The sequence below is a fragment of the Elephantulus edwardii genome, unplaced genomic scaffold, assembly GCF_000299155.1.
Source record: "Elephantulus edwardii isolate Elephantulus edwardi_28Jun2011 unplaced genomic scaffold, EleEdw1.0 scaffold00167, whole genome shotgun sequence".
In the NCBI taxonomy this organism is placed as follows: Eukaryota; Metazoa; Chordata; class Mammalia; order Macroscelidea; family Macroscelididae; genus Elephantulus; species Elephantulus edwardii.
Window position 1 is genome coordinate 2,935,388 of NW_006399917.1, and position 8,659 is coordinate 2,944,046.

The window sequence follows — 8,659 nt, forward strand, 5'->3', positions numbered from 1 at the left end:
TCATGGCTCTCACATTCCATGTACCAATCACTAGGGTCTGCTTACAACTGTTCCTCCTCCTTTGTATTTCCATACTTGATAGTTCTACCTAGGTTGTCCTTTCTGTTAATCTGCATGTGTTCTGTTGTGCATAGGGAAAGTCTAATAAATAGGAAGCTATAAGTGTTAGCCAAAACTTGCATAATAAATCAATAAAGCATAAATACATATTCTTCTGGTATTCTTCACTTTCATCCAGGATCCATCTGACACCAGCAATATTATCCCTCTTGCCACAGCCTCTTCTAAATTCTGCTTGAACTTCCAGTACTTTCCTATCTATGCGTTGTTCTAGTAATTTTTTAATGGACTTCAGCAGTATTTTGCTTGTACGTGATAGTAATGATATTGTTTTACAGATTGCACATTCAGTTGGACACCTTTCTTAGAAATAGGAATAAATATGGACCTCTTCCAACCTATTGGCCAGACAGCTGTCCTCCAGATTTACTGCCATAGACCGGTGAGTGCATTCAAAGCTGCATCTGTTAATTGAAAGAAGTCAATTGGTAACCCATCAAATCCTGGGGCCTTGTTTTTTTAACAATGCTTTAAATGCAGCTTCAACTTCCTCCTTCATTACCATTGGCTGCTGTTCATATGATAATTCCTGAAATCTTTCAATGTCAATAAATTATTTCTGGTACAGTGATTCTGTGTATCCCTTCCATTTTCTTTTGATGCTTTCTAAGTCTTTTATATGGTCTTTCAATATTGTGACACGAGGCTTAAATTTGTCTTTCAGTTCTTTCAGCTTGAGATAAGAAGAGAGAGTTCTTCCCATTTTATTCTCCAATTCTAGCTCTCTGCACATTCCATTATAATACTTTGCTTTGTTGGTAAATCTGATTCAGGCCATGGTCTTTCCAATTACTTGCTATGCAGCTGAGAACTGTACAATGAATAAGGATGAAAGAAAAATAATCAATGCATTTGAGTTGTGGTGTTGAAGAAGAACTCTGAACATCCCACCAATTGCCAAGAAGACAAATAGATATGTCTTGGAGAAGGTGAAGCCAGAATGCTCTTTGGAGGCAGGAATGATGAGGTTTCATCTCACGTACTTTGGGCATGTTGCTAGGAGGTGCTATTCCTTGGAGAGGGACATGAAGTTGGAAGGGTGGATGGTCAGTGAAGGAAAGGAATACCCTCAACCAGGAGGATTGCTGCAATGAGCTCTTGTGTGTCAGGAAGTGTGAAGATGGCACAGGATTGGACAGACTTCAGACCTTTTATTCATAGGATCACTATGTATGAGTCATACTTGACTCGACAGCAACTAACAACAACCACAAAAGGGTTAGTGGGAAAAGCCTTGTTTATAGTCAGGTACTCCATCTCATTCCTAAAACTATCAAAGTTGGTTAGGACAAAGCCTATCTGGCCCAGCGCAACCCATTGAAGCCCTGCCCAGCCTTGCAAAGGTGTCCTCTCTTGCCTCAGAAGAAAGTAACTATATCTCCTAAGCTCAAATCAATTCAAACTGATTGCTGTTGACTCGATTCCCACTCTAGGTGACCCCTCATCAGATTTCCAAGACCACAAATTCTTATGGAAGCAAAGTATTTCAACTTCTGTCACAAAGCAGCTATGGGTTTGAACCTTTGGGCTAGCAGTTTGATACCTAACTTGCTAGGCACAGGACAATGGTTGTTTCTGCCTTCTCTCCTCCAGGGAAGTCAGAAACATCAGTCTCAACCTGACCCACCAGCTCATTAATGTCTCCTTTACCAAGATTCTTGACAGACTAGAGCTAAGAGGGAGGAGTCCCACCCTCATCTGTTATCTCCAGCATTTTGGAAAAGTATGGAAAGACAGGGAAAGATAGGTTCTAGATTCTACACAGTGCATTGAGCTGGTGAACAGATTCCAGTTAAGCCAAGTGACTTCACCCATGTTGTTCCTCAAAATAGAAATCCCTTTCCTTCGTCCACTTGTTGTTTGTTGTATCAAGTTGAAACAGACCCATAGCTGACCCTGTAGTGGGTTTTTAGAGGCAGTAAAATTGCATGAGAGGAGACTGCCCACCTTTCTCCTGTGGATCAGATGATGGATTCAAGGGCACTTTGAGATTGCAGAGCACTCCTATCCATCTATAAGATCCTCAAAGAAGCCTAGGCTAGTCTACCAGGGTAAAGATGGTGTTTTTGTGGGTCCAGGGCATGGGTGCCTACCAGTCAGAGGAGACGCCCCTCTAATCTGGGTGCCTGATTACAGGATGGGAGTGACACAGTCCACAGGTTCTGAGAGCTTCAGGCTCCACAAACAGGACAGTAAGGGGGTAGCCTGCGGTAGAGCAGGGGCTTAATGAGGTGAGGGTAGGATAGGAGGGGAGGTAGTGAAGGGTGGGGAAGAGGGTGGGGAGAACACTATCTGGGAAGCAGGAGTGTGGAGGTGGACACAGGGGACTTGGGAGAGAGTAGGTCTTTTCAGCTCTCTGGATGATGTTGCTTTCCTCCTGCTGCCTTCATCAACAGCCTGTATTACACAGATGACACAACCTTGCTTACTGAAAAGTCAAGATGACTTAAAGCCATTGCTACAGAAAATCAAAGACTGTTGGTAGTAGATGCCTTCGAACAGACTACAACTCACAGCAACCCTATGAACCTTGCTTTGTCCTGTGACATCCTCATCATCTCTGATATACTCAAGGCCATTCTAATTGTCACTATGTCCATCTATTTTTTTAAGGATGGTCTTCCTCTCTTTCACTGACCCTCCACCTTTCCAAGCATGATGGGTTTTTTTTCCAAGAAATGGCATCTCTGAAGAACATAGCCAAAGTGTGTGAGATTAAATTTCACAGTCTGTGCTTCTAAGGAGCACGGGGTTACACTTCCTCCAAGACATCTTAAAGCTGATGTAGCTACGGCTTCAATTATGGATTACATCTCAACATTAATAAAGCTAAAACAAAATATTCATCACTCAATTAGTAGAAAACATAGTGATCGATGGGGGAAAGATCCATAATCAACACCCAAGTTAAGACTAGTTGAGAAATCAAAAGATGCATTGTTGCTGTTATTGTTAAGTGCCATTGAGTTGTAGATGACTCATAGCAACTAATAGCAAATATGAACAAAAGAACTGAACACTTGTATAACTTTCATCGTTTCTTCAATTTCATAGAGTGTCCAGAGGCAAGCTATTTCGGAAGTGGATGCCACACCTGCCTTCCAAACGTGTTTTAATCAGGGAGCTCCACCAAACACACCTGCCTTCCAAACTTGTTTTAATCAGGGAGCTCCACCAAACACTATCCACCATGGGTAACCATTATTGCATTTGGCACATCAGTGTCACAGTGTTTAGCATCACAGCAACCATGAGTTATCTCTGTATGGCGATTGGACAGACCAATGCTATATCACTTAGAAGAATGTTTGACCAAAAACCATTAAAACCAGGCCTGAGTGCCACAGATTAAAATCACCCACCTTTGGCTTGGTAGCATCACTTTTTCTCCACTAGGCAACAGAGCTCTCTCCATGTTGTTGTTGTTGTTATTGTTGTTAAGTGTCATCAAGTTGTGGATGACTCATAGTGACTCTATGAACAAAAGACCTGAACACTTGTATAACTTTCATCTTTTCTCCATGTTCATAGAATTTTTGGAGGCAAGCTATTTCGGAAGTGGATTCCACTCCTGCTTCCAGGTTGGGAAAATCTGCTGTCAAGGAATTTCCCAAAGTGCTGATGAGTAAGGATATTAGTTTAAGGACTAAAAGTTCACATGATCCAAGTCATGGCCTTTTCAATTGTTTCCTATGCATTTAAAAGGTGGACAATGAATAAGGACAGAAGAAGAACCAATGCCTTTGTGAGTGACGTTGGAGAAGAGCACTGAATATCTCATGTACTGCCAAAAGAACAAACAGATCTTTGTTGGAAGAAGTGCAACCGGGATGCATCTCCTTTGTGGCAATAATGATGAAACTTTGTCTCACATCCTTTGGGCATGTTATTAAGAGGTACCATCCTTGGAAAAAGACATCATGGTTGGAAAAGTGGAGGGTGAGCAAAAGAGAAGACCCCCCCAATGAGGTGGATTTGACACAGTGACTGTAACAATGGGTGTGAGCATATCAGAGGTGATGAGGATGTGACAAGATAGAGCAAGGTTCAGGTCTGTTGTTTATAAGATCACTATGAGTCATAGGTGATTTGATGGCACCTAACAACAGTCCTCTGTCAAAATCCATCTCTAACATTTTGTCTTAGGGGACTTTTGCACCTTCAAAAAAGCCTATTCTTATCTCCTGTGTACTCGTGCTCTTCTGTGTGGACACTTGCATGCTGTAATTTCCTTGGAAAGGAAATAAAAAGAGAGTTGAAATTTTTTAAAACTTTCAAAAAAATTAGAAAATATGAAAGCACTGGTTGAAGGAATTGAGTCTAGAAGGTAAATTGGGAAATAAATGGTAATTCATTTATGAAGAAGGAGTAGCATGGCCTGGCGTACCAAGAGCAGTGCCCTAACTAACGATGAACAAGGGTTCAGTGTTAGTACCATAAGTGAAACAAGAAGTGTCAGATTTCAGCAGATTTCAGCTCACTGAAGATGGAAATGAGTCCCTGCGGCTCTTGAAATAGGGGATAAATTGATGCCATGATGAGAACAATGGATGAGAAAGACAGATAAACTCTTTGTGACTATTTTTAACTTCAAGAATCTGATAATATAATAAGTAGCTTTATAGAAAGAGCCTTAGTTTTTATATTAAATTACCCTTTTGATATAACTTTTGGAAACAGGAGTGGCATGCACTTCCTAAACAACATGCCTCTGGAAACTCTATGAACTTTGAGAAACGACGATAGTTACAGAAAGGCTTAAGGCCTTTTGTTAATAGGATTGCTATGAGTCATGCTCAACTCGACGGCAATAAACAACAACAACCAGTTGGAGCAGCACCCAAACTCTCCATCTCTCTCTCTCTCTCACTCGCTACCATTGAGTTTGTTCTAAGAGCTGACCCTCCATTGAGTTTTCTGAGACTGTAAATCTCACAAGAGGAAATTTTCCATCTTTCTCCAGCAAGGCTGCTGGTGGTGGATTCAAACCTTCAGAGAAGCATGGATGGCCTTTGAGTTAGCAGCTCAACTCTCTACAGACCACCATAGCCCCCTGGACCAATACTTGTAAACATGTATTCTCCGCTAGTCAGTTGGGTGGAGCAAATGGTCAACAGAGTAGCTACTAACTGAAAGTCTGGTAGATGGTGTCCACTCAGATAGGCCTCAAAAAAAAGGCCTGGGGATACTATCGCCTAAAAATCAACCACTGAACATTTCTTCATGTGTCTGCTGGCCCTCTGAATTTTTTCTTTGGTGAAGTGTCTGTTCATATCTTGTGCTCATTTTGTTTGGATCGTTTGCCTTTTTCATGTTGAGATGCTAGCATATTTTAGGAGTTTTAGATATGAATCTCTTATCAGATAAGTCATTGCAAAATATTCTGCCCCCACCCCTCAGTCTGTGGGCTTGCTTTTTAACCTGTCGGAGAAGTTTTTTGACATGCATAAGAATTTTATATTTAAATGGTCCCATTCATCTATTTTATCCTTTCCTGTTTGTAGGTTTTTCCATTATTCTTAGAAGTCTGCCCATGCCATGGATTAGGTTTCCTTGTTATAATTGTTATTATTAGGTGACATTGAGTTGAGTAAGACTCATAGTACTACTTTGAACAGCCAACCCAAACTTGTCCTATCCTGTGCCATCTTCATCATCTCTAAGAAACTGGAGCCCATTGCTGAAGTCACAGTGTCATCCATCTCTCTGAGTGTCTTCTTCTCCTACATTGATGTTCCATCTTTCCAACCATTATGTTCCTTTCCAAGGAATAGCCTCGCCTACCTACACATCCAAAATATGAAAGACGAAGCTTCATCATCCTTGCCTCCAAGAAGCACTCCGGCCACACCCTTTCCAGTACGTATCTGTTTGTTCTATTAGAAGTACGTGAAAAAAAAAAGAAGTACGTGGATATCCAGTACACTTCTCTAGCACCACCAGGGATATCACTCAAAGGCATCAATTCTTCTGTTATCCATATTCATTGTTTAGCTTTCTGATGCACAACAGGTGATAGAGAAGACCATGACCTGAATCAGACTCACTGTAGTCTTCAAATTGGTATCATTGCTCTTCAGTAGTTTGGAGAAGTTCCTCACTGCAGACTTGCCCAATGCAATATGACTCTTTTTTTTCCTGATTACTGGTACCAAGAGTGTTGATTATTGGTCCAAGCAAGATGAAATCATTAAAAGCCTTAATCTTTTCTCCAGGTACCGTAAGTTTGACTGGTGGGCCTATGGTAAGGATCTTTGTCTTCTTGATGCTGAGATGTAATCCATACTGAATGCTGTAGTCCTTGATTTTCTGCAGAAAGCATTTCATATCCTTCTCAATTTCGGCAAACAAAATTGTCATCAGCATAACACAGGTTGTTGATGAGTTTTCTCCAATCCTGATGCCACACTCTTCTTCATCGAGTCTGGCTTCACAAATTATTTGCTCAGGACAGATAGAATAGGTGTGGAATGAGGATACAAGTGTGATGCACATCCTCCAAGATCTTAAACCATGCAGTGTTCCCTTGCTCTGTTCATACAACAGCTTCTCGGTCTAGGTATAGATTCTGCATGAGCACAATTAAGTATTCTGGGGCTCTCATTCTTCTCAATGTGAGCTATACTTTGTTATGATCCACATAGTCAAATGCCTACGTATAGTCAATAAAGCATAAATATACATTCTTTTGGTATTCTTTACTTTCAGCTAAGATCCATCTGATATCAGGAATAATATCCCTGGTACCACTTCCTCTTCTAAAACCAACTCATACTTTTGGTCATTCCCTGTCAAAGTACTGCTCTATCTGCCTTTGAACAATCTTCAGCAGTATTTTGTTTGCATGTGATATTAATGACATTGTTGTCTAATTTCCACATTCTGTTAGATCACTTTTCTTAGGAATGGGGACAACTATAGATCTCTTCTAGTCTGTCAGCCAGGTAGCTGTCTTCCAAATTTCCTGGCATAAACTAATGAGCACATCCAGGGCTACATCTATTGGTTCAAACATGTCACTGCTATTCCATCAATTCCTGGGGCCTTAGTATTTTGTCAATGCCTTCAGTGCTGCTTGAACTTCATCTTTAATCATCAATGGTTCTTGCTCATATGGTACTTCGTGAAATTTTTCTGTGTCAATCAATTCATTTTGGTACAGTGATTTTCCCATTTACTACTTCCACCTTCTTTTGATGCTTCCTGAATCATTCAAATTTGTGCTAATAGCATCTTTCAGTATTGCAACTCAAGGCTTGAATTTGTTTTTCAGTCCTTTCAGCTTAAGAAATGCTGAGCAAGTTCTTCCTATTTTGTTTTCTGACACCAGCTCTTTACACATTTAGTTGTAATATTTTGCTTTATTCTCTTGAGCTGTCCTTTGATACAAATCAAAACGACAATGAGATATCTCACCTCACCAACAATTGCAAAGTTCAGCAGGACAGCAAACAACAAATGCCAGTGAGGATGTGAAGAGATCAGAGTGCTCATACACAGCTGATGGGAATGTAAGATAGTACAACCACTGTGGAAGGCAGTCTGGCAATCCCTCAAAAACTTGGAAATAGAAATATGATTTAATTCAGCTATCCATAGGAGAAGGATGGGCAATCTCCTCCTGTGTGATTAATTACCTCTGAAAACCCACTGGAGGGTCAGCTATGAGTCAGTTCTGACTCTATGGTGCACAAAAACAACCCCACCACACTATTTAGGGACATATGCTAAAGAAATCAAAACCATGACACTAAAAGATGTATGCACACACATTTTTATTGCAGCATTATTCATAATAGTAAAAAAATGGAAGCAGTCTAAGGGCTCCTCAACAGATGATGTATAGAAAACTTGTCATATAACTTCTATTCAATATTGTATTGGAAGTACTTGTTAGGATAATACAACAAAAGAAGGGAATAAAAGGCATCCAGATCAGAAAAGAGATGGCTAAATTATCACTATAAGCAGATGTTATAATAGTGCACACAGAAAACGGCAAGGACTCAACCAAAACCTGTTAGCATTAGTAGACCAATTAGCAGAGTGGCAGGATATAAGATCAATATCCAAAAATCAGTCTGACTGACTGGCGGGGCGGGGGGGGGCGGGGATGGCACTACCATTTCAGACAAGGGTCTCATATCAAAAGCTTACAGAATCCTACATGTCCTCCACAAGAAAAAGACTGATAATACAATTACAAAATGAGCAAAATCCATGGAAAGAGTTTTCATAGAGAAAGATATTCAGATGGCCAACAGACAGACACATAAAGCAACACTCCAAATCACTGGCAATAAGAGAAATGCAAATCAAAACCACAATGAGATACCATCTCACTCCAGTAGCAGTGGCAAAGTTTAACAGGAAAACAAGTAATAAATGTTGGAGAGGATGTGGCAAGATAAGAAATCTTTTACACTGTTGATGGGATTGTAAAATGGTACAACCGCTCTGAAGGCAGTTTGGCATTTCCTCAGAAAGCTGAACATAGAAATTCTATATGACTCATTTATTCCACTGCTTGGAATATGTT